The sequence below is a fragment of the Pipistrellus hanaki genome, assembly GCF_964339955.1.
Source record: "Pipistrellus hanaki genome assembly, chromosome: 3".
Taxonomy (NCBI): Eukaryota; Metazoa; Chordata; class Mammalia; order Chiroptera; family Vespertilionidae; genus Pipistrellus; species Pipistrellus hanaki.
In genome coordinates, this window is record NC_140505.1 from 151,420,144 (window position 1) to 151,447,232 (window position 27,089).

General features: G+C 36.7%; 1 protein-coding gene and 1 long non-coding RNA gene across 3 annotated transcripts in view; one reads left to right on the plus strand and one right to left on the minus strand.

Moving 5' to 3' along the window:
• The window catches only part of SLC2A13 (solute carrier family 2 member 13), a 263,372-nt gene that overhangs the window by 142,644 nt on the left and 93,639 nt on the right, over positions 1-27,089 (plus strand). The window lies entirely within an intron of this gene.
• LOC311618800 lies at positions 17,316-19,265 on the minus strand. Of its 2 annotated transcripts, none has more exons than XR_014794366.1 (3): positions 19,184-19,265; positions 18,055-18,224; positions 17,316-17,400 (listed from the first exon to the last, which is right to left on the minus strand). It is a non-coding gene; the product is annotated as an uncharacterized lncRNA (long non-coding RNA). The 2 variants fall into 2 exon arrangements; XR_014794367.1 differs by having other exon boundaries at positions 17,355-17,423.

The window sequence follows — 27,089 nt, forward strand, 5'->3', positions numbered from 1 at the left end:
CTGATCCCTATAAAGATTTCCAATCAGTACTCTTGTGTTTAGCCACTGTCTAAAATACCTGGTGCCTCCAGTTCATAGACCTTTCTAGAGTTCTCTCATGAAAATCAACTTGCTTCTCTCAAGTTCTTTCCTGTATATTCTGCCGTTTTAAGCAAGTTGGCACTTGTCTATTCTCTACCTATGGTCCAAAACATCTATTCTTGTGTTGTTTATTCTTGCCTATTTTAAAAATCATTACTTATTTTGTGGAGAGGGTGAGAAAACAAAGCTGAGTTTAAATGAATGTCTTTCCTAAGTCATTTAAACATATTAATAAAATGCTCTTTGGAATAAAAAATATTTATTTTTAAAAATTAGTTCTACACTTAATATCTTTAAAATGTTTTAATATTTTGATTTTTAAACTGTATCCATTGTATAGTTGAAAATCTAGCATTTTGACGCTTAGGCAAGGAGTAAGAAGCAGGATGTGAAGCATGGACTCTTATTCCTCATTTATTAACATAAACACTCTTGGTCCCACCTCCCACACAGAAAGTGCAATCAGAGCCTAAATGGAGGATGGGCAGGCTCTGAAGTTCAGTTAGTAACTTCACATATTAGAAGTAGCAGGGGTTTACTTCATAGACTCCTCTCATCTGAGTCAGAGTGAAATTTTTCACCCTGCCAGCAAGCAAAAAGTTGAGATAAAGCATACCAAGTATTAGTGCTCTGAAATGAAATTTATTTCTGATGTATGACATGTCCAGCATTTTATAATATTTTGAAATAGAAGATGTTATTGGGCAAAACATATTTTACCTTCTAGAGGCAATGCTGCTATAGGAAAAGAATTAAGTAACATAAGTAACAAACCCTTAAACACAAGCCAGGCTCTTATTACTGGAAATTGAATTCATTTTCAACTACATATGCATTTGATACTAAGCTTATAATTATCATATTATTTAATTTATAGTTTTACTTAATGTGTGTGTGTGCCCACTTTACTTGAAGTTAATTCATTTAATTATGTATGTACTGTTTATCTTTTTATTCCACATTTTATAGGAGCTGAATAAATAATGAAATAATTACATTTTGTATATCTAGGATAGTGCTTTGAACATAGGAAGGTTAATAAGTTTGTCAAATTAATCAAAACATATCCTTCAGTTTCTCTGAATATCACTTAAAGTAAAATCTCTGAATATGAAATAAACCAGTCTAGGCACGTTACTATATATATAGCATTGCATAAACATGTCTGGTGTTGAAAAGCAGCTCTGAGGGTAACAGTAGCAAATGAAATATTATTTTCCTGTTGGGTATTTTATTGTTTAAAAAAACATAAATTCTAAATAAATGTAGACCACATATAATGAATATCCTATTTGAAGTATTAAACATTTTGTTAACTTTACTAATAGAGCATTAAATCCTGAACTAACGTGCATTGTTTAGGGTTTTATGTTTTAAATGAACCAGGTGATGGGTGTGGGGCGAACAGGGACATGGACATTCTTTGATTAATATTTTTAAACTCTTTCCAGACAACATTTTAATTCATACAGCTCACCAATTTTCAATCACTTTATATGTTTCTGTTAGCCTATACTTAGAAAAAGTTAAACTCCACAAATATTTTGGTGTAGGGATCTAAGGTAAAGATTGCAAATATTAATGTTTTTAAAAATTCTGTAAAATGCGCAGAATGTATTGGAGCATTTGATATAGAGAATAGGAAAGAAACATTATTACTGGACTTACCAGGCCATTTGATTATGACACATGAACTATAGACTTGTGGCTGACAAGAATTTTATCTGTTTAAAATGCTTAATGCAAAGTCTATTACTGTTCCATTCTTATGTGAACAAACTAAATGCTTTGGTTCTGAAGGTACTATTAATTACAATGACACCTTGATGGATTGCTGTATCAACTGAGCAGCTTTTCTCAATCTGATAGCATCAGGAAAAGATTTTTCTCTATAAATGAAACCTCTCAAAAATCTTTATCTTTAAAGTAAGAAGTATATTCAATTTATAAAACTATACAGATCATTTTATTATCTATTGAAATAATGACCTGGCTGTTAAAATGTCAGTGAGCGATAAGCTAAAATACTTAAAGAGCAGCTAATTTATCTGTGCTACGTGTCTCATTTGTTCATTATAGGATGCCGACCACACAATTTACATTTTTGCTCTGATTGTTGTGAAATGTCAGAATCATATAAATCTGTTTGAATTTTTAAAATTTCTCATAATAAAAGTTTCTGTAATGTTTCCTGATTGCACTTGTTATACCTTTGAATCTTTCCAAGCCTCTAAAACTGAGATTTACATATAGGATGGTCTTAAAACGGACTAGAGGGATAATAATCTTTTCATAGAACAGTTATGACACTTTCAAAAAAATATTTCCTGTCTTTGAGAGAAAACAAATATTTAAACACAAAGGATTACTATCACTCACATATTTTAATAACAATGTCATAATAATTAATATGTTAATAAAGGGTGAGTGCTGGGAGGGCTTAATGTGGTGGCAGGAGCATCTTAGGCTGTCAGAAGGTGGGTTTCCCTAGGTGAGCACTGGCCAGATGGGACTTCCTGCCTGGATCAGTTTGTTAATATTTCACAGCTGTTCTCCTAAGTAACAAAGGGGCGAATTAAAACATTGTTCAGAGATAATAAGCATATCAAGGTGCCAAGTCCCCTTTAGCAAAAATCATTTAAAATTTAGCATACCAAACACCTTTAGAGACAGAAGGGCCCCGTAGAACTTTTCACATTTAATTATTTCACAAAATCTTTATGCACGTATGAAGAATTCTCTTTAAATAAGTGAAATCTAATTAAAACAATGATGACTTTAACTTAGGACTTTCAAGAAAGGTAAACATTTCTGGTTTTAATGAATTTTATAAAATATTTGGTTTGTGCAGATTCTCTCTGTTATATATTTGAGTGTGTGTCTTTTAAACATTATTTATATTAATTATACGGTTATCTCAAAACATGTTAGAATAACCATAATTTGAAACATAAGGGTTGACAGATTTTTAAAAATTACTGTTAATTATATATTGGAAACATTTTAGACAAATACATGAAACATTCCTGGAAAATGGAAAAGGGAATAAAATATCAGCGAATTTTTTTTTTCTTTTTCATTTACAAAACACCATGATGTTTCTTAGTATAAAACAGATATAAGACTTCAACATTATTTTGCTATCTGTAATGTAGTTATCCATAAGCACAGGGTTGCCTTTTTTAATGTGGAAATGTTAAGGTTTTCTTTACACTAGTGGTGTTTTTCTTAAACCAAGAAGAATATTTATAACATATACAGTTTATATTTTTTTCATATTAAAATAATAATGGTCTATAAACATCTAGAAACTTCAGACTTGGTTATACTTAAATTTTTCTTCAACTCTTTCTAATACTCCGTGCATATGTGTACTCAGCATCCATCCCCTTTCACAGATACATATGAAGTATGGTAAAAATTAATTGAATTAATATTCCTTTCTGATGAATGATGATTTACTGCATGGAGTCAGCTCTCTGATATTTGCAACCTCGTTGCTCAGCATGGAGGTGTTAGGGGTTGGATGACATCTTCCCTGACCTTCTTTAGGACTAACTGTCGAGTTTACAGGGATGCAGGATTAATGTCTGATACAAAATTACTTTATTTGAATTAAATTCTTTGTTTTAGAGGTTAAAGATGTGAAAAAAAATCTTGTAAATCAGGAAAGGGAACTAATTAGTCAAATAACGTATATGGGAAAAACAGTGGTAGCTATATAAAGTGATGTATATGTTAGTTAGATTGGAGTGATTATTTCACAATGTATATATATTTTAAAACATCGAGTTGTATATCTTAAATAACTATATAAATATAATTAGTGCACATAGCATATATAGTACCATAGTGATACAGTAGAATGTAATCGATATGATCCAGAAAATATCCTACCTAATAAAGAGAGAATATGCTGACTGTCACACCCTCACAAAGATGGCAGCACCCATAGCCAATAAGGATGGAATATGCTAATTGACTGCAATGCCCTCAAAGATGGTGGCACCCACAGCCACAAGATAGAGGTGCCCAGTCCCCTCAGCCCTGCCCCTAGGCAAGTCTGGCCCTCAGCCACCCAGGGCAAGCCCAAGTTGCAGGCAAGCACTGGATGTCAGCTGCCCAGCTGCCCAGGGCTGCCCGAGGCTCAGGTAACCAGGGCTGGCCAAGGCTTGTGCTGCCGGCAGTGGCAGCAGCAGAAGTGTGATGGGGGCGTTGCCTTCCCCTGATCACCAGGTCGCCTCCGCTCAGGGCTCCTGAACTATAAGAGGGGGCAGGCCAGGCTGAGGGATCCCCTTTCCAGTGCATGAATTTTCATGCACCAGGCCTCTAATAGTACATAAGACCAGTGAAGAGCACAACATCTTTTTGAGCACCTGCTATATGTCAGGTAGTGTTCTAGCACTGGGGATCCCTTCGGAATAAAACAGGCAACTGACCTATATGGATTTTAAATTCCACTGGAAGACAGATAATAAACAACATAAAAAAAGGATATAATATTTTAGCCCTAGCCAGTTTGGCTCAGTGGATAGAGTGTCAGCTTTCAGACTGAAGGGTTCTAGGGCTCGATCCCCCTTGGGAAGCATGCAGGAGGCAGCTGGTTGATGATTCTGTCTCATCATTGATGTTTCTATCTCCCTCTCCCTTCTTCTCTAAAATCAACACAAATATATTTAAAAAAGAAAGTATATAGTATTTTAGAAGGCAATAAATGGAATGTGGAAAGGATTATAGTAGGGCTGGGTTAGGGAGGAGGTAGAATTTTACTAGCAGTGTTCAGGGGAGCCCTCATGGTGAAGGTGACACTTTAAGATCAGTGCTGAAAGAACTGAGGAAATAGTGCATGAGGGGAGAGGAGCGGGGAGAGGCTGTCAAGACTGGGATGAATGTGGGAGACGGCAATGGGTAAATGGTATTGAAAGCCATGAAACTGGGTGGAATCTGCAAGGAAGCTAAGAGAAATGAGATCCACAGATGTCCCTGGAGCACTTGGCATGAGATGGATCCAGCCAAGGAAAAGGAGCAGCCTACAAAATGCTGTGTCTTGCAAGCCAAGTGGAGGTGGGAGGGGAAGGGAGTGATCAGCTGTGCCAGATGTTGTTGATAAGCCAAATAATGAAGGGCTAAGAACTGGCTATTGCATATAGCAATGTGGATAACACAGGCGACCTTGAGATACAGTGGTACAATAAAAACCCAATTACAAGAATAAGAGGAGAAAAGTATCAGAGAATACAACCAAGTCTTTTCAGCTGCCTTTTTTTTTTTTTTTTTTTTTTTGTGTGTGTGTGTGTGTGTGTGTGTGTGTGTGTGTAAGTGGGGTAAGAAAGGTGTGTGTGTGTGTGTGTGTGTGTGTGTGTGTGTTTTATAAAGGTTTGTTGATGGGACTGTTTCAGTAGAGAGGAAACAAACGATGCAGGATAAAGAAAAGAGGTTGCTGGAGTGGTGCCTTTGAGTGGGCAAAGTGTTTTCATATGAGCAGAAGAGCATGAGTTGACCTTCAGCTCTAAGCACATCTTGTTCAAGAGAGTGAAGGACACCAAGTTCATGTGAGAATCTGGTGACACAGATAGGAATAGGAGACAGAAGAGGACTGAATTCTATTTTGTAGGTGGTGGGGTGCTGTAAAGGGTTCTGAAGAAGAGACTGACAAAGTATGCACTTGAGATAATTGGTCTGGCACAGTACACAGGATAAATGTGGAGTGCAGAGGCTGTGTATAAGGAAACAGAAGAAGGACCTTGCAAGTGTAAGTCTGAACAAAGAGAAAATGGTGAAAATGGTGAAGGCCGTAAGCAGCTTAAGTAAAGATTATATCAAAAATAAAAAAGGAATATCTGGAAATACAAGGACAACTTGGTCAGAGTGAACCTGAGGCACCTGCATTTTTCCATCCTGATAATTGATAATGTTAATGTTTACAATAAGAATAACAATTATTCTTCTTGCCGAAACTGGTTTGGCTCAGTGGAGAGAGCATCAGCCTGCAGACTGGGGAGTCCCGGGTTCGATTCCGGTCAAGGGCATGTACCTTGGTTGTGGGCACATCCCCAGTAGGGGGTTTGCAGGAGGCAGCTGGTCGATGTTTCTCTCTCATTGATGTTTCTAGCTCTCTATCCCTCTCTCTTCCTCTCTATAAAAAATCAATAAAATATATTTAAAGAAATAACAATGCTTTCTTAATGGGTTTTGAGTTTGTATTTTAGTGATCAAGGCTACTTAATTAAAAATATAAAATACGAATTATCCATTGTGTCAGTAAACACCTAAGGCCCAGTTGCAGTTACTAAGGTCTATCCCAGCCACCTCTGATGCCCCTTAATCATCTTTGTACATCATCATTCTGTAACTGTAATTCGCCTGTGGTCTTAGGCAACTGGATATCCTCTCTCTCTCACTCATATAACTAAGAGTAGTGTTGTCTTCTTATTCATCTTTATATATGAACAAAGTAGTCAATAGATACTTATAATGTAAAATCTTTTTTATATGGCTTCATTAATCAACTAACCTTGAGACAATTGAAGATATTTGAGTATGGGCAGTTACTAGATTATATTATGGAATTATTATTTTGTGTGTGTGATAAAGGTGTGTGTGTGTGTGTGTGTGTGTTTATATGTTATGGATTGAATTGTGCCCTTCCCCAAAATGTAGAAGTCTTTACCCTCAATGTAACCATATTTGGAGATAGAGCCTTTCAGGAGGTAATTAAGGTTAAATGAGGTCATAGAGGTAGGACTATTAGGATAGCACTAAGTGCTTATAAGGAAAGGAAGAGAGACGATAGAGCATGTTGTCTTTCTGCATTTGCATAGAGAAAAGGAGATGTGAGGTCACAATGAGAAGGTGGCCATCTGCAAACCAGGAAGAGAGGTCTCACCAGATACCATCTCTGATAGCACCTTAGCTTGGGATTTCCAGCCTCCAAAACTAAGAAAGTAAATGTCTGTTTCAGGCTTGATCTCCAGTCGGGAGTGCACAGGAGGCAGCCTTTCAATGTTTCTCTTTCATCAATGTTTCTATCTCTCTCCCTCTCCTTTCCTCTCTAAAAATCAATAAAAACGTATTTTTTTTTTTTTTAATTATCCTCCTTCCTCAGGACTATTGGGAGGAAAAAGGCACCAAGTTCATTAAGCGCTTAAACACATGAACTTAAAATTCTTGTAGAGGTCAGGTTATTGCTGTGCTCATGATAGATGCTTTTAATATATCATGATGGTGTGAGCCAAGGCTGACTGGCTGCCTGGTGAGAAATAGTAGTCTTTGTTCCAATGGGATATTTATGGAAAACATGATTAATTGTGTTTTTCTCCTCACATTGTAGAATGCCAGTGTGTGTACTGTTGGGATACATGTAGTATATATCATTAGGCTAGCGGCAGAGGTTTCCATTTTCAGAATTAAGAATTTTAGCAATAGTAGAAAGAAATTAGTTTTGACTCTCACTTTCACTTTCCTTATCAGTGAAAGGTTTTAATTTCTTTTTTTCTTCTTCTTTTTATTACCTAAAGTTTTACATATGTCTCATTTTTCCCCAATTGACCTCTCCCCGAGCCATTCTGACCCCAGGCAAGCCCCCACTGCCCCAGTGTCTGTGTCCATTGGTTATGCTAATATGCATGCATATAAGTCCTCTGGTTGTTCTCTAACTCCCCACCACCCTCATTTGTCTCTGGATCTATTCTTGTTCATCAAATCATGTTGATTATTATAACCCACATAGGTGTGAGATCATGTGATATTTATCTTTCTCTAACTGGCTTATTTCGTTTAGCATAATGCTCTCTATTTTTACCATGTTGCAAATGGTAAAAGTTCCTTCTTTTTTATAGCAGCATAGTATTCCATTGTGTAGAGGTACCACAGTTTTTTAACCTACTCATCTGTTGATGGGCACTTAGACTATTTTCAGATCTTAGACTATTTTCAGATCTTAGCTATTGTAAATTGTGCTGCTGTGACCATAGGGGTGTATATATCCTTTCTGATTGGTGTATCTGGTTTCTTGGTCTACAATCCTAGAAGTGAGATTATGGGGTCAAATGGGAGTTTCTTGCTCTTGAATTTTTTGGAATAGTCTAAGGAGGATAGGTTTCAGTTCTTCTTTGAATGCTTGGTAGAACTCCCCTGTAAAGCTGTCCAGACCAAGGTTTTGTTTGCTGGGAGACTTTTTATCCCTACTTCAATTTATTTGGTAGTTCTCGACCTATTCAGGTTTTTTTTTATTCTACCTGAGAGTTTTGGGAGCTTATATTTTTCTAAGAATATGTCCATTTTGTCTAGGTTGTCCATTTGTTGGAATAGAGTTGTTCATAGTATTTTTTCATAATCATTTGTATTTCTGTAAGATTGGTTGTTACTTTACCTCTTTCATTTCTGATTTTGTTTTATTATTCTTTCAAAGAACCAGCTCTTGGTTTTGTTGATTTTTTTTTATTTCTTTTTTTCTATATGTCACTTCTGCTCTTATTATTTCCTTCCTTCTGCTTACACTGGGCTTTTCTTGTTGCTCTCTTTTCTAACTCTTTGAGTTGTAGGGTTCGGTAATTTAGTACAATTGTTTCTTTTCTCTTTTTTTTTCTTTTTCTTTTTTTTTGAGATAGGCCTGTAGAGCTATGAACTTCCTTCTCAAGACTGCTTTCACTGTGTCCCATAGATTTTGTATTGTTGTGTTTTATTGTCATTTGTTGCCATGATGTTTTTTATTTCTTCTTTGATCTCTTTGGTAACCCTGTCATTGTTTAATAGTGTGCTATTTAGCCTCCAGGTGTTTGATATTTTAATTTTTTTTAATTGTAGTTGATTTGTAATTTTATGCCATTATGATCTGAGAAGATGCTTGATATAATTTCCATCTTCTTGAATTTGAATAGACTTTGCCTGTGTTCCAATATGTGTTCTATCTTTGAAAAAGACTCATATGCACTTGAGAAGAATGTATATTCTGTGGCTTTGGGGTGAAATGCTATGAAGATATCAGTTAATTCCATCTGATCTAGTGTGTCATTTAAGATTGCTGTTTCTTTGCTGATTTTTTTGTTTAGAGGATTTGTTCATTGTTATTAGTTGGGTATTAAAGTCCCCTACTATGACTGCATTGCTGTCGATCTCTCCCTTGATATCCTCCAGAAGTTATTTTATGTATTTGGTTCATATATGTTTACCAGAGTTATTTCTTCTTGGTAAATTGCTCCCTTTAGTATTATGAAGACCTTCCTTATCTCCTGTTATGGCCTTCACTTTGAGGTCTAATTTGTCAGATACATGAATTGCTATCTCAGTGGGTTTTTTTTCATTTTCATTCGCCTGAAAACCATAAGTCTGTGTGAGTCCTTTGTTCTTAGGTGGGTCTCCTGTAGACAGCAGATAGGTGGGTCATGTTTTCTAATCCACTGAGCTAGCCTATGTTTTTTTTTTTATTGGGGCATTTAATCCATTTACATTTAAAGTTATATTGATATATACTTGTTTTTATTTTTATTTTTTATGCCGTTGTTCCTTCTTCTCAAACTATTTCTTCTATTTACAGCAGACCCTTTAGCATTTCTTGCATTGCTGGTTTGGTGGTAATAAACTTCTTTGTCTTTTTTTGTTTGTGAAGCTCCTGATTTCACCCTCAACTTTGATTGATAGCCTTGCTGGGTACAGTATTTTTTTATCCAGACCCTTGCTTTGCATGACTTTGTATATTTCATTCCATTCCCTTCTGGCCTGATATGTTTCTATTGAGAAATTAGTAGATAGTTTGATGGGAGATCCCTTGCAGGTAACATTCTGTCTCTCTCTGGCAGCTTTTAAGATTCTTACTTTGTCGTTGGTGTTTTCTAGTTTAATTATAATGTTGTCGTGGTGTCAGTCTTTTGAGGTTCATGTTGTATGGACTTCTAATCTTCTTGGACTTGTGTGAGTTTTTTCTTCCCAATAGGGAAGTTTTCTGTCATTATTTCTCCAAACAGGTTTCCTATTCCTTGCTCAGATTCCTCTCCTTTTGGCACCCTTATTATGCAGATATTGTTTCATTTTGTGTTGTCCCAAAGTTCCCTTAGGTTTTCCTCTTGTTTTTTAAGGGTTTTTTTTTGTTTTGTTTTGTTTTCCAGATGCTGCTCTTCTTGGGTATTTTTTCCTACCTTGTCTTATAGCTCAATGATGTGGTCCTTTGCTGCTTATTCTAGTCTGTCATTGATGCTTTCTAGTAAGTTCTTTATTGCAGCAGTGTCATTTTTCATTTCTTCTTGGTTCTTATACATATTTTTGAATTTGTCTTCCATCCTTTTCTGTTGTCCTTATAACCATTGCTCTGAATTCTTTCTCACACATATTGCTTGCCTCCATTTTATTAACTTCCTTTTCCAGTGATTCCTCCTTTTCTTTCATATGTGGGCTGTTTCTTTGCTTCCATGTGACTGTTCTCAGGGTGTCTAGCTATGTAGCTCTCTCGCTCTCCTGTGTTGACTTTCTCTAAGCATTATCTGACTTTAACATCTACAGATTGTCTCCCAGCTGTGTTTAATTTGTCAATTCCGGTGGGTTTTGTTTGATTCAGCTGTTCCTTCTATTTGCTCTATGAGAAAGCTCAGGATTCTCTGTGTATTCAACACCTCTTTGTCTCCCCTTGAACAGACTTTTTAGGCACCCGCAGTCAGGGAGGCTGAAGTCTCAGTGTTCATGAGTTTGCAGCAGAAGCAGCTTGTCCCTGGGCGTTGTATTTGTAGTCTCGGGAGATATCTGAGGTCTCCCTGGTCGAAGGTAAGGCTGGGCTTCCAATCACAACTGGTCTCCCCTTTAAGATGGTGCAGTCTCTGGGGCAGAGCAGGCCGCTCTGGGAGAGACGTTAGCAGCAGTAGAGGCTGCATGGCCAGGGGAGCCTTGTCCGCCAGTCCCCAACAGTCTTGTGGAATATAGCTGTCTTTCACTCACAAATACAGACCCTTCCTGCCAATCCACGCTCTTTCCTTCCATCCTTTCCCTCACAGGGTCTTGCAGCCTGCTGTCCCATCGGGCAGATTCTTGGATCCCCAAAAAGTCTTAATTTGTTATTAATTCATTTTGGCACCCGCTAGGTTCCACTATATTCTTAATTTGTACTGTCTGACCTATTTGAGGTATTTGCCACAATGGAACTAAAAAAATCATAATTTATATTTCTAAAGTTAACATTGCCCCTTCATAGTAGACACTGTAGGAATCTATGAACATTCTGAAGATGCTGGTTTTAAATATTTCCCTTTTAATTTGCTTTTCAAGTTCTTTTGAACATCCTTAGTGGTGGGAGGTCTTTGTCCTTTGAGGATGATTAGATCATTGGAAATAGGCAGGAATAAAAGACATTTAGAGATATTCTGTCTTTGAATTAAGGTACATGATCCAGCTTTCTTGGTTACTTTCTTTTTATTTTTTTATTTTTTACCTTTTTTTTCTTTTTTTTCGAAAATGTGCTGTGAATCAGGTTTGTCATGATGGAGTCAGTCATTGAGCTCTGTATGTCACATATACTCTTAAATTTCAAGTTTCTTATGCTTACTGTGATTAATGTTTGGACTTGTGAGATTTGGCATTGTGGTTATTTTTAAGTCAGCAGTGTCCTCACTTGTCACTGATGAACCAGCTTGGTCTTGGTATTTTTAACTCTAGAATTATTTTTGACTTTATTTCTGTGTAATAATCAAAAATTCGGTTTCATCAGTGGCTATTTTTAAATTTCCTGTGAACGATGGAAATAAATGTCATGTCTTTTACTCACTGAAAGTTGATAAGCTAATTATTTCAAAAATTTTCTCTGTTTGTTTCCTTTCAGAAGGAAACTTTTAACTCTTCAGCCATGATTTGACTGAATCATCTAGCTGACCCTGCCCTATGAGTATCTTACTTCCTCTGAGGTTGTTTGTCTGACTGTCTTATGCATCATTATTATTACTTGCCCAATTAAAACCTTCTCTTGACTTTGCTCAGTCCTTCTTTTCTTGTCTGTTAATTCATTTGTCAATATGAATAACTTTAATGAAAAATTTATATGATGTCATACTCATTTTTATGAAACATAGTGAGGCCCTGTTCTACTTTTTGTACATTATAATTGCTATTCCATGCATGACCTTTCTTTTCTTAATACATTTCCTCCCAATCTCTTTCCTTTACAGTAGAAATTCAATACTTATGAATTTAAGACTCAATGTACTTAACATTCTTTCAATCTAGTAAGTGCTTATTTTAACTAAAATTGTTTTGTGCTGTTGTCCTAGAAATCTTGTTCTCTAACATTTCCCATTCATAGTAGGTTGTTATATGGAATTTTAAATTTTTTGACTGATCTATTTTATTCTAACATATTTATATAACATATTTAATATATCCATATTTCTGTGGTGGAAAATCTAGGTGTCTCCTACCCTTAGCTTTTATAGAAAGTCATGTAATGAATATTATCTTACATATCTACACATAAACCTCTATGAGGACATTTCTGAGATATCGATCCAGGAATTGGGAGTCTGGATTCTAGGATATTATTCTTCATTTGACCGAGTCTTTTTAGAATACTCTCAGCAGTGGCTTTTTCCATTTTCATTCTAATAATTTATGTGTAAGGGTTTCCATTCTCAACTCCTGTCTTCCTCAACACTTTATATTTTACAGCTTCATAAATATTGGCAGTCTAGTAGATGGGTATTGTAATCTAGTGTTTTAGATTTACATTACTCTGATTATTAAACTTATTAGTTATTGATAATTCCTTTTCTGGACATGACTACCCATATGTTTTACCCATTTCTCTAACTGGTTTTCTGGCTGACTTGAAGGTGTATCCTATGTATTATATATAACAATCTCTTGTGATCTTTTTGCTTGTGAAAATATCCACTTGTTAGCTCTGTCATCTACTTACTAACTCTGAATTGCTTTTGTTGTATACTCAACAGTTTTTTCCTTCATAATTTTTTTTTAAATTATGGTCTGGACTCCTGGATTTTTTTTTCCCTGGAGTGTTAGTTCTGCCATCCATAAATCTTTCTAGATGAATATTTTTTGCATTGTATATCTTGTTGTAATAGGGCTTTCAGAGTTTTATATATATATTTTTACCAGGTAAAGGTTATTTATCTGGGTAGTGTTGGCAGTGAACAGCTTTGAGAAATAGGTTGCATCTTCCCACCCCCAGACAAACAACAAGCTTGCCCCACCTGCTGTAAAAATGAACATTCCTCCTAAGTTCAATGTTCATCTCCTATGGTGTAACCTTCTGCGTGTGCAGGCATCCATATAGACCCCCTTGTGTTTGCCAGCAAGGACTTAGGGGTCAAGGGAGAACCATTGCCAGTTGATGCAATGTTCATGCTGCTTGCTCTTCCTTGAGTAGCTGATGGGGGGTGCTGCTGGTGGTGATGGTGGTGGTGGTGGTGATGATGGTGGTGGGGTGTGTGTGTGTATGTGTGTGTGTGTGTGTGTGTGGTCTCTGACCCAGTAGTCTGTTTTTCCTGCCAGCATCTGTGAAAAAAATAATAAGCTAACTTCTACCTTACAAATAGGTAAAAATCTTAAACCCTTCACCGGTTCTGACAGGACATGCCTCAGTCACTTGGAAATAGTGTGGTCCTTTCACGTCTTGCTGTTAAGCTTTATCAGGCAGTTCCAGAACTAGTTTCAATGTAGTGCAACTCCTGAAGCCGTACCCTGCTGAGGAGGGTACTCAGTGTCCTGGGTGTCCACGCTGGCTGGTGTCCACAAACTTCTTGTCACGCATGAGCTCCAGGGAATGCTTTTCCACCTGACCTTTTCTGGTCTCAGTAGTTTCTTCACACACACACACACACACACACACATGCACACGCACACGCACATGCACATGCACGCACGCTCACGCACTGAGCATTACTCACAGAGGCTCCAGGAGAACCAATGCAGTCCTTTGGAATACTCTATGCCTCTGTGCAGCTCTCCTCTCCACTGCTAAGTCCTCTCTCCCTTTGCGACAGTCTGGAAACTGGCTGTGCTATGTGTACGGCACACCTTATTTTTCTCCTTTCTCTCAGTGTTCTCTGCCCTGTGCTGCCTGTTGTCCAAAAGTCTGGAAACACGTTTCTTTCTTTTACCTGGTTTTCTAATCTAGGGTGAATTTGGTACCTGTCTTTCGTCCATTGTTGCTATAAGCAGATACTCCATTTCTTCATTTCTCATGTAGGATGCTGAGCTTGCTTGCTTTAATCTTTCATTTGATGTGGAAAATCTGTTTAAATCTCTGTACTTCACTCTACTGCTTTAGATTCATCCCACATAGCCTTTGACATGTGGGACTTTCACTGTTGTTCAGTTCTTAAGTGTTTTATAATTTGTCTTGATTTTACTTAATTTAACCATGATTTCATTTAACTATTTAGTTTCCTGATCTTTTTTTAAGTTTCCTTTTTGTTATTGATTTAAAGCTTTATTGATTTTAATGGAGAGATAATGATGCATAGATTGATTTTTTTGAAAAATTTGTTTAGATGTCCATTGTGGCTTCATACATAAAGCATTTATATATTCTTGAAGAGAATGAGCATTTCGTGTTTGTTGGGTAAAGTTTTATTACGTTTTTAAAAAATCAAACTTGTGAATGGTGTGACTCACATTTCCTATGTATATGCTTATTTTTTTCTACTTGATCTATCCATTTCCAGGAGAGTTGTATTAAAATTTCTAATGAAGCCCTGGCCTGGTGGCTTAGCTGGTTGGAGAGTTGCCCTGTGTACCAGGAGGTTGCAGGTTCGATTCCCAGTCAGAGCACATAACCCAGGTTTTGGATTTGATCCCTGGTTGGGCCACATATTGGGGGAGGGTTAACCAATTGATGTTTCTCACATCAATGGCTCTCTCTTCCCTCTCCTTCCTCTCTCTCTCTCTAAAATCAATAAAAATATATCTTCAGGTGAGGATAAAAAAATTTCCAGTGAAAAACTGTACCTGTTTCTGTCAGTTAGGGGTTGTATATTAGATGGATATATATTTGTGAGCATTGCGTGAGACCCAGACCCGGCATGCCATGGGACCCAGCGTCAAGTCCCCACCCACCCATCCACGCGCATGCCTCACTGTGCACACAGGCTCCTAGCAACCAGTCTTTGATCATTAAGGCGTGACGGCATCATGACCAAGGGGTTTTTATAAGAGATTAATTTAAAGTTATTTTATGAGCAAATTATCTGTTTTCTCCTTAAATTATTTGCTCACAATTTAAATTGTTATTTAATTTTTCATTTATGTATACCTTATGTATTTCCTCCATATCCTCCATCAACCTTTCTTTGTGGACTTAAATTGATAGATATTTTTTTAAAAATCTGATGTGAGTTAGTTTTTTGATTACAGTCTTTTAATGTATTTTTATTGTACTCGTCATTGTATGAAAACTTTATTTCTGCCATCTTATTTCATGTTTTTATCATCAAGTATTTTTTTTCCTCTCTCTTCTTAACCTCTATTATATTGATAACATGGGCTTTATTCTCTTTGTTCAGAAGTTACGCATACTATTTTTCTTCTGTTATCTCTAATTTATTAAGATTCATTATATTTGTTTTTCCCTTCTAGTGTATAAAACTTAATATCGCTATCATCCCCCCTCAATAACAATCTTAGCAGTCTCTCAACTTCTCTACTGTAACCTCCCTTTCTTTCATCATGACATCATCTGAAGATTTTGTTCCATTTTATTTTATGTTTATTCAGGCAACAGTGATTTTACTAAGTTATTGTTCACCATTGATTTACTTCTCTCTTTGTTTTGGCTGGAATTTAGAACACATCTTGCCGATACTTTCCAGATATCTGTCATTGTGCAATACACTTCAAGACTATTCTTCCTAGTTGTGCATCTGTGGTCACATCCAAAACCACTCTCTTTTCTTCTTTACTCATTCATTTAGCAGCTCTTCAGGGGCTACCTGTTGTGTACCAGGTATTGGCCTGTGTCTGCGGAAGGAAACAGAACCAATAAAGATCTCTGTCTGCAGTCTACACGGGTGCAGAAGAGAACGCTGGGAGCCTCCGCCGTGGTGCACACTCCAGCAGAGCTTGGGAGCTGCCACGATGTCACCTGTGGTTTCTGGCTGTGCTGAGCAGGAGTTGCTCTCTTACCACATCATGGTGACTGGACAAGTGATATTTTAACCAGGGAACTCTGGGAGAGAAAACGGCCAAGCAGAGTCTGTGGCTGTGGACTCTGACTTTTTAGATGGTAATTTCCCATCCATAATAGAACAACTTCTTCCTGCTCCCCCAGGGGGTCTTGTTGTTCTTTCTGTTGCTAGAGCTATTATTTTACTTGCCAAGCAAGGTTCTGAAAACTACCAAGACACAGTATCATTTGTAACAGCTCTCAGATGTATCTGTGAAAGGAATCCAGCAGCCATGGCTCTCTCCATCTTGTCCAGAATAGATAGTCCTGGTAGGGTTTAGTAATAATAATACTTTATTATGATTTACTATGATCATGGCGCTGGATGCCAATGGAAATCAATGCTGAGAGAGTTTTCACAAATGATTATCAAACACAGCCTTAACTTAAAAGAGAAAACTATGAAACTTAATTGCATATCCCATCTAGTAAAAGAGTAATATGCAAATTGACCGTCACTCCAACATACAAGATGGCCGCCCCCATGTGGACACAAGATGGGGAGGACAGTTAGGGGTGACGGGGCCAGTAGAGGAGGGCATTTGGGGGCAACTAGGCTTGCAGGGGAGGACAGTTACTGGGGGCCCAGGCCTGCAGGGGAGGGCAGTTGGGGGGGCCCCTCCCCATGCACGAATTTCCTGCACTGGTCCTCTAGTATGATATATTTTCTCTGTGAGCTAGGAGAATTGACCATGTGGGGGAAAAGGGCTGCAGGGTGAGGCTGAGACACCCTCTCCCCCTGAGTTACCTTTTTTTACCTGGTTCCCGGAGACCAGTCCAGCTCTTACTTCCCGCTCATCATAGGAGGCAGGAGTGAGTGTCCTCTAGTCAGAGTCCAAAGCAGCCCTGAGTTTCTGAAAAAGCAGGAACAGGAAGCTCTTGTAAAGAGGGGCTACCTTTGCCAAAGCCATACTGTCCATCTGACAGTATCCTAGCAACCTGCCTGCACACCTCTGATTCTAAGCCATTTCTTCCTCTTGTCTGTGCAGGCCTAATTTTAGGATATCCCTCCCGTTATTGAGTCTTTATAAATTTCCAGTTAAAGGACTTTAATATTGGATTACATTGTAGTGTGCTGCTCAGTAATTTCCTCACAATCTTCTCAGAGCCTGTTTCAGGGAAGGGCACCAACACTGCAGAAGGTGGCGGAAGTAGGCCCTTGTCTAGGAGTAATGGAAAAAAGAAACTATATGTGATTTTGAGGTTCTGCTCCTACATTGAAAAATAATGTATGTCAAGAAAGGTTAAAGGCTGGATAAATACCCTTTTTGTAAGTCTTCTTGTGTTTTTTTTCTTTTGTTTTTTTAATCTGTATTAAATCTAATTATCACAAAGGTAGAGCACAGGATGAGGTAACAGTATCTTAAAACAGCCACAAAACAAGTGATATGCCTAATATACTGCATTTTTAGTGACCAAACAGCAAAACAGTTGACCTAAAAGTAGTGTCAGTCATTGAAACTATCTAAACATGGGAAATATTGTAAAGACAGCTCAGTAAAAACACACACACACACACACACACACACACACACACACCTCGGTCAATATATAATTCAAAATATATATTTTTATTATAAGCTGCATTTAATTGTTTTCTTGCTAGGGCCAAAATTTGAACATATCCCCTGTGTGCTCTGAGTGTCTAGCAGAAACACCTAACAGAGTTTAATATTATCTTAAGCTCATAAAAGATCCATGAAATCCCAATTCTGATTAAAATAAAAAAGGTTGGCCTGTTCTTCCTTTAGTCAAACTAATTAAATAACACACACACACACACACACACACACACACACACACACACTCCTACCCACCCACCAAGTTGTAGCGGTGAATGTTTTTCCTGTCAGAGTCTTGTGAGTCACCGTTTGTTGAACTGAGACTCTGAGTTCTGCAGCTGTCAGACATGTTCTGTGGGTTCCCAAGGTTGTTGATTTCCTCTGCTAAAACAGATGGGGTGCAGGAGAACAGCAGAGAAATCCATCTAGCAGGAAGGAGGCAGGCATATCAGTATTCCCAGTGTGCTCATGTAGTAAAGCCAGGCAGTGGTTATGTCTAAAAACAATTAGACTTATGAAAATACCCCCTACCACACGTTGGTGACTTGACAATGGTTATTCCTCCCAAAGAAATTACCTGAGGTTTATCCAGGTTTTAACTCTACCCTATAGGTTGTTAGAACGTAAATGCATAGTTTCTTTCCCATAGAATAGACTAAAAGACCATTTGCATCAAAGAAATGGTTAAATATATATTTATTAAAATATGGCAATAATTTAAAACTGACCTATTTGTATAATAATAAATATCACTTTCTAGGATTATTAGTGTGTTTATAGTTTATTCAAGAAGGAGCTATATTTGCACGTGACCAGTAGATAGTTCCGCCTATGGAGGCAGGGCATGAGGTTCTAGTCCTTCCTCTTTCAAGGGCTTTTAAGAAAGCCAGGTAACTCTAGTGGATCTTTTTAAGGGTCCTTTATAAAAAGGGGGGAATTGTTGTACCTTACCTGTCCCCCAATGAAATATAAACCAGAGCTCCCCCCACCCCATGTTGCTTTTTATCATAGTAAAATAACAGAGCTTCTTTGAACTTCCCTTTCATTCCACACATCTCGGTTTATTCCTTATACTAACCTGGGGACAATGGAAAGGGTGGGAGGAGAGAGCTAGACATTTATGGATTCCCTATGTATCTAGGCAGACATTCTCTATGTTATTTAACCTCATAAAAAATTAAAGAGGAGAAATGAGAAGAGAACTGATATTCTTTGAATACCCACGCTGTGCAAATTATATTTTCTCAATTAACTTCCAGTGAAATTTCATAAGTATGTTTCATTAGCACCGTTTGAACAACTTAGGCCCAGAAAGATTACATAACGTGTCCAACACAACACAGTTAGAGACGTGGCTGAATCTAAAACCAGGTCTCTTGACTACCTTGACTTCACAGCAGAAGGCAGTTCAGTTCACCTTCTAATACACGGTGCATATGTAGTGATCAGACAGCAAAACAGTTGACCTAAAAATAGTGTCAATAAGTGAAAGTATCTGGACAAAGGTGAGGTTCTAAAGTCAGCCCAGTAAATAAAAATAGACATTAATTTTTTAAAAATATTGTTACTTTAGGCTACATTTAGCCGTGTCCTTGCCAAGGCCAAAATGTGAAAATATTCACTGTGCCCTGTGCTCTGAATGTCTCACAGGAACACCTAACAGAGTATAATGCTATCTTAAGCTCATGAAATAGCCATGAGATCTTTGTTTCCGTATCTTCAGATCTTCTTTTCTGCACAAAGATTGGCATTTATTTATATAAACAGCATTGTGTTTTGATTTTTAAATAATTTTGGACCTGTTCAAATTTCTTACATTTAAGAAATTTGAATAGGTATGAAATGAGTATTCAGCAATATTATAGCAATAAATTGAAGATGAACACATTTTTCTGCAATATTAGTAGTAGGCAAAACAAAGAGCTCTAGATCCAAAAAAATTCAATGGCGATTTTTAATTTTGAGCCACTTTGTTGACAGATACAAGCTGTTCACGTACTGTTATTGGGTAAATTTGTCAGTCCTCTTGTAAATGTCATCCTTCTTGCCCTGTAAAACTAATTGGAAGAAAAGCATATTAAAATAGAATTTAGAAATAAAAAATGACTTATAAAGGAATGGCATGATTGGGAAATAATTATTTAGACCTCACAGCATTGTCTGATTTAAAGATTTTAGTATAATTCTTTTATCTTTATTTGAAGAGCACAAAAATATTAATATTTTTCTTCCATTATCAATCTTCATTCTAAAGATTTCCAAACATGGAAAACAGATGTTCACTAAATGTCTATTGAGCACTACTTGTTTCTATCCTCCATGAACTTGCCCCTATTTTAATATAATCGATTTTTAAGCAAAAATCTTTCTTTGTGCTTAATTTTCAAATCTTCATATACAGCTCATTTCACTTTTATCTGTATCCTTCAATTATAAGTAACAGTTCAGGCCAACTACACGCCTGTCCTGAATTGCTCCCTGGAATGTGCTTCCATCTTCCTCAGACATCTGTTGTTTTTTGTTTTTGTTTTTGTTGTTTTTGTTTTCTGGCCCTCCCAAATTAACACTTTTTGCCTTTTGCCTCACCCCTGTGACCAGGCTTCACAGTGGTTATGGTTGAGGAAGTATCAGTCTGGGTATTAGGATGAGGGTAAAGTCAGGTAAATACCTGCCTTGCTCCCAGGAACTCATCCAGGACACCACTGCCCCAATCTTTTTTGCATCCCAGCTTTCTCCCTTTGAGCTGCATCTCATTCTCCTCAGCCACACCCTGTTATTTGTTCCCTTCCTTCCCACCTTCCCCCTTCCTCCTCTTCTCTCTTAACACAATCTGTTGGTTCAGCTTCAGGTTTCTCTTCCTTGGTTTTGATGAACAAAATGCAGCCAGGTAGAGTTTTCTTTTTACCTATAATCCCAAAGCAAGCATGGAACTTGGTGGTTGTCTGAAGGGTTTTACTATTAGAAACATTAGGGTGTTCAACAATAGGGAGACCCAATTAACAAAAAGAAAACATTCACATTTCATGGTAGTTTTGCCCTTCTCACAATTCCTTACCTGAGAAGTTTATTTTGGAATCTATATCACCTTCATGCAATTTTTTCCTCACTATTGCTGGAATGAATTAAGAAAAGAAGAGAAATTTAAGAAGAAAGTGGCCCCTCAATCTCTAACCCTACAATAGTTGGTCTTGATTATTTTTGTTATTTATAAATTTTGTAGCCACCCCTACCTGCCCCCAAACCTCCCTTGCTGATTCTCATGTGACCTACCATAGTCTGAAACTTTTGAGGGTGTGATTGTAAAGGTTGGATGGTCACGGGAAGAGACTGGATGGATCAGAAATGTAGATTCCAGGCTCAATTCTCTTTCCAGTACCCGGAAGAGCACTTGGGCTGAATAGCTGGAAAAAGAATCTGGTAGGCTTCTTTTAATGGCATATAAATTACTGCCAGAACAAGTATCCAGTCCACATACTTCCTGGACCTTTAGAGCTTTCTGTTCCACAGTGCAAACAGTTTTCTGTAGAGGGTGATTAGTGAGATGCATCTGATTCTCTTTCTAAGATAATGTGTTTAGGGTAGATAATCTTAGCATTCAAAACAGGATCCTTTAACACCTTTCCCCAGTCATTGACATATCCCTCTTCATTACAGACAGGTTCTATATTCTATTAGTGGTATACATCAGGCACATTGTGGATTTCATAGTGTTTTGTGAGAACTCTGTATCTCTAACTTTCACTTTTTTATGGGAAAATTTATCCTGAGTGCCATATAGATTTTTGGAATCTTGTAAACTAGGGACCAGTTTCTAAACTCAGTAAACAAATATTTTTTGTTTCTCAATTGAGACAATTAGGAAATCAACATAAACAATTCAAGTTTGCTCAACTGTGTCTATAGATAATACATATGTTCTCTTTCATCACTTTATATCTTGAGTTTCATGAATATGTAAATATTTCAAAAACTACTGTAAATACATACTCCTACTTGGAAGAGCCAATAAAATAGAATAGTTTCCTACTTAGAAGATTTGTAAATTATTTAAATTACCAAGAAAAATTGTAAATGATTATAAAATGCAATAACAACGAATTAAGCATTAATATGATAGCATGTAAATGTAGTAAATTTTTCATTCATTTACCTTGATTTATATGTTTATTTGCTTAATTTCTTTTAAATAGCTCACTATATACACTGGAAGAAATATGAGGGACAAAAATCAAAGCAAATAACTTTTTTATTTATAAAAAGAAAGAAGTAAATATATATCTTAGACTTCCTGATGGACATTGCAAAGCAAATTTTAGCTGACCTCCTCTGTCTTCCCTCATAATGGTTTTGCCTACTTTCACACTTCACGTAAAAGGGGGGAAAAAAAACATTCCTGCATTTATCTCTATTTTAGCAACCCTTGATTTGAAATAATCACAAAAAACATCTGAACCCCTTACATATACATAGTTCTGACTTTAACAAGAATTTTAGTAATTATTTTATATTTGTTTGGCCTGAACAATGCAACTGAAATTCTCTGCCACCACCCCATCCTCATCCTCTTGGTTGCCTAGCAACATAGAGCAGATCAGAGATCCAGCAGAACAACAACCAAAAAAACAAAAAAATACACAACCACCACCATCAGGTTTAACTATAAGGGGAACTGATTAAACGAAGCTTTTTCTTTCAGATTAGATGAAGCACTGGGAAAAGTTATTAGTGATTTATATATCTACTGTGTGTGAGTATGCACATATGTACATATACATTTAATCCTCATAGAGTGCAGGAATAGTGACAGTAACCTCTGGTGAAATTTAGTTAACCAGCTTGCTTATTCAAATAGAAGGTGAGTCAGTTTTCCCATAGCTTCCATTTCTTTTCTTAAGACAGAAACTGGAGTTACTCAGGGGTTGAGGAATAGAGGTATAAAAGACAGTAGAAAACTGCCGTATAAAATGGTCTCCATTTAAAACAAACAGCATACAAGAATTAGACCTTATCTGACATAGGTGAATTTTATCACAAGCACGTTTGTAGTGAGAAAGTTGATGTATATTTAGAATGTAAGATGTTTCTCAGGTTAAAATTATTTTAATCAGCTGTTTGACTTCACTTGAGAAGTAAATTATAAATATACTGTTTAAGCCAGGTATCACTTACCTAAACAGATTAAGTATTATTCAGCACAGCCCAAGGTATTTTGATTAAAAATTTCCAAGGGTATCTCATCTATGAGAGGCAGAGGAATGAATCACTCATGGAATTATGGGAAATTTTTTCTAGGTGGGAAATAATTTTTCTATGTATTTTAATAAAAGCCTAGTGCCATATCAACATCTGTTGTAGCAGGATTTTTTTTTTTTTTTGGTTGAAAGGATATACATGATTGCTTCCTAAGCTTTTTCTGGCTTTTATATTCTGCACTATGTTTCAGAATATTTATATTTTTATAGGTATTGGATTCTTAAAGGATAGCATCCTGTATTAAAATCAGCAACATTTGTAAGACTTAAACTGAGGAAAATTCTCTCATACAAATTTATTGTACTTTGATTCAAAATGCTTTATTTACTTAAAGATAATATTCTTAGACCAAATTTGTAAATAAGAGGTGGCGAGGGGTGGGGGGCCCACAAAATGAAACAACTCTTCTAGTGACTTAATTAAAATCATGATGATGCATTCGGCCTGGAGTTTAGTTTTATTTTCAGCTAGTCATCTGCAGCCACGCTTCCCACAGAGGGAGGCTGCCAGGCTCACAGCACACTGTGCAGCTTGGATGAACAGTATTACAGGCTGCTTATGAGCATATTACATCTGGGATCTGTGGAGAGCAGCCAGACCTGCAAGACAAAGATGCTGAATGCAGGGTGTTTTCCAGGTATGCTTCCCAGCTGCTACATCTCCAGAATGGGGCAAGAAACAAAATACAGGATGGGGGAAAAGTGGGTTTATGGTTGTGGCATGGAAAACAATACAATGATTAATAAGTGATTGCAATTATAAATGAGTTTATTACAAGAACTAACTCTGTGTTTCACATACCACTATTAACTTACTTTTGCCCCATTTTGTATATATCTACAGCAGTGGTTCTCAACCTGTGGGTTGCAGCTCACAGGTTGAGAACTGCTAGCAGGGTTGCCTAAGACCATCGGAAAACACAGATATTTACATTACAATTCATTAACAGTAGCAAAATTACAGTTATGAAGTAGCAACAAAAATAATTTTGTGGTTGGGGGTCACCACAATATGAACTCTATTAAAGGGTCGCAGCATTAGGAAGGTTGAGAATCACTGCTCTAGTGAATCATTGAGACTGAGGGTGGCCCTGAGGGTCCCCCAACAAGCCAGAATCTGAATTTCATACTGATATGCAGCAGCAAGAATCGATGAGTAGCAGTATCTTGTATCTTCTTCTTAAGTTAGATTATGATGAATCTTCAGTGCTTTATGTTAAGTGAAATAAGACAGGCCAAGTCAAATACTGTATGATTGAAGTTATATGTGGAATCTAAAAGAAACCAAACTTACAGAAGCACAGAGCAGATTGGTGGTTGTCAGGAATGGATAATGGGAGGAATGGGTTAAGGTAGTTAAATGGTACAAACTCCCAGTTATTAGACAATTCAGTTCTGGTGATGTGATGTTCAACATGGCAACCACAGTTAACAATACTGTGTTGTATATTTGAAAGTTGCTAAGAGAGCAGATATTAAAAGTTCCAACCACACACACACACACACACACACACACACACTCACACTACATATTCACACACATTCTATAACTATGTGAAGTGATGTGTTAACTAATCATAAATATTTTTAATTAATTAAAGTATAATTAAAGTATATATAAAATTTTAAAATGACAGGTCCACCTGATAAAATTTTTAGCTATCTCTTCAATATTTTTGTGCCTTTTGGAAAAATTCTCCCCAAAGTAGCTAATCTATCCATAACATTATTTTGATTAAAGGCCAATCGAATAGATAGTGCCCACTTCTGAATCCTTTTTGTATTCCAATTAAGTCCTACACCTAAATTAATATCATAAATGCCATAGTCAGATTTGGAATATTATTCAGACTTTCTGTAAGTAATTGGGCTTATGCCTATCAGATCAGTTTAGATTTTAGGTTTATTTTTCCATCTAGGTTTGCTAATTAGACTCAAATTCAGTTATTTCTATGGCCTTTTAAATGTCTTTTCCCCTTATAACTTGTCTCCAAAGCTTGGTAATTTAACTTTTCATCACTTTGAAAAAGGGGTTTCCTAAAATATGGTCGACCTTTTACATATAACTCAGTAGGGAATAAGATGCAGAATAAGGCATTGAATTCTTCAGAAAATTCAGTTCCCAGTTGCTTCTTTCTTTAGCAAAACTGCTGTGCCATTTACTTCATTCATAGTATAAAACTAACATATGCGTTATGCAAACGTGAAATTTTATAAATCCCATTATATCTCTTCTCCTTTTATTAGTCTAGGATAAGTGAGGATAACTCACGGGGTACATGCGTTAGCAGGGCAGTACAACAAAAAGGTCACCCCTTCCTCTGAAATGTGAAACCTACCTTTAGACATATCTTTTCCTAGATTTCACTTTGGAAATAAACAGAATATTCCTACTCAATTGTGATTTTAATTTAAGTGCCTCTGGCAGAGCTAAACATCATGAGGTCTTCCCTGGAGTGTACCAGGCATATACCACGGTTTAATTTAAGACAAGCAGTATGAACGGAGCATCAGAATACAACTGCACACAGGTAGGGGGAGAAGGGGACACGTGAAGTTTAAAAATAGTTCTCTTTCATGTGCACACCCACATTTTTCACTCTTCATGTATTTGCTCTTCCTTTTTCCTTCCTTTTTCTCCCATCTTTCACTTACACACAAAGATAAAGAGCGTGTTAAATACAGTAACACATCTTTTGCACATTTAATTTGTTCATGCTGAGAGAGTGAATAATCCAGAGATATATAAATAGTGTGGGCGACTGTGGTTCCAACCCAGGAATCTGTGCCCCAGATTGAGCAGCAAAATGGTAAATTGCAATCTGCTGTTTCCTTGTAAGTTCTCAGTTCCCTGTGATTCTCATAGTGTGAGTATGAAGCCGATTTTAGTGCGATTCCTTAATTTAAAGATACATATGCTCCATATAAAATACCCCTAAAGACAAGCCAGTTGCTTTGCCTGCTGTTTAGTGGAAGAAATGATAATATGTTCAGGGATAGAGGGAAAAAACAGGGCAAACACAGAGCTTGTGAGTGGCAGAATGTAATATGTTAATCCCCACAAAGATACACAAATATTGTTTACTGTAATTGAAGGGTAAATCAAAGGATTTTCTTTCATAGTTATGAGATCTGTAGAACTTAGTCATCTCTACTGTATCATTGTCATCACCATCAACTCTTCACCCTAATGATCTGGGTCTAAGTGTTTGTAAGTCTCTCATATTTTCGAAAGTGTGTTGTCTTGTAAGTGGTTGTTTTCTGTGTGTTAACTTAACAGTAGTTATCCACAATCTGAAAAAGAGACATTTGACCCAGGAACTCCAATTTTAAAAACATATCCTAAGGGACTATTCTTACAAATAGATCAAATAGATATACCAATATGTTCACTGCCAGGCTTTTTGTAAGAACAAAAATAGGAACAAAAACTAAATCCCCAATAAATACGGACTGTTGAAATATGTCACCTCAATATAATAGTGTACTGTGCAGTCCTTAATCATAATGGCTAATGCATATCAAGTATTTATTGTGGGCCAGACACATAATACACTTACATGTATCCATGCAGAATACACCTAGGATTTTGTAGATGTGCATAAAAATGCCCAATATATTGCATTTATCTGTATTTAGCTTACATATTCATTATGTATTTTGTGATTTATTAATATATTCAGTAAAAGAAATTATAGAATAATATAACAAATATAAATAATGATATAAGTAAAGGAGGATAAAGTGATTTTTAGAAATTATGTGGTATATTCTAATTTTTTGAGTTGAAGATACTACTTTATTTGAGCTATTAGTTACATATTCGCTAACTCTACGCTGTAAGTAAAGTAGTTCCTGGCCACATGTGACTCTTTAATAAAAATTGTTTGAAATAAGATAAGAAATTCACATCCTCAGTAGCACTAACCACACTCCTCTGTGCTCAAGAACCACACGTGGCTGGCGGTCCCCATGTTGGACAGAGCCGATGTAAAATATTTCCACCGTCACACAGAGTTCTGTTGGCCCACACCGCCT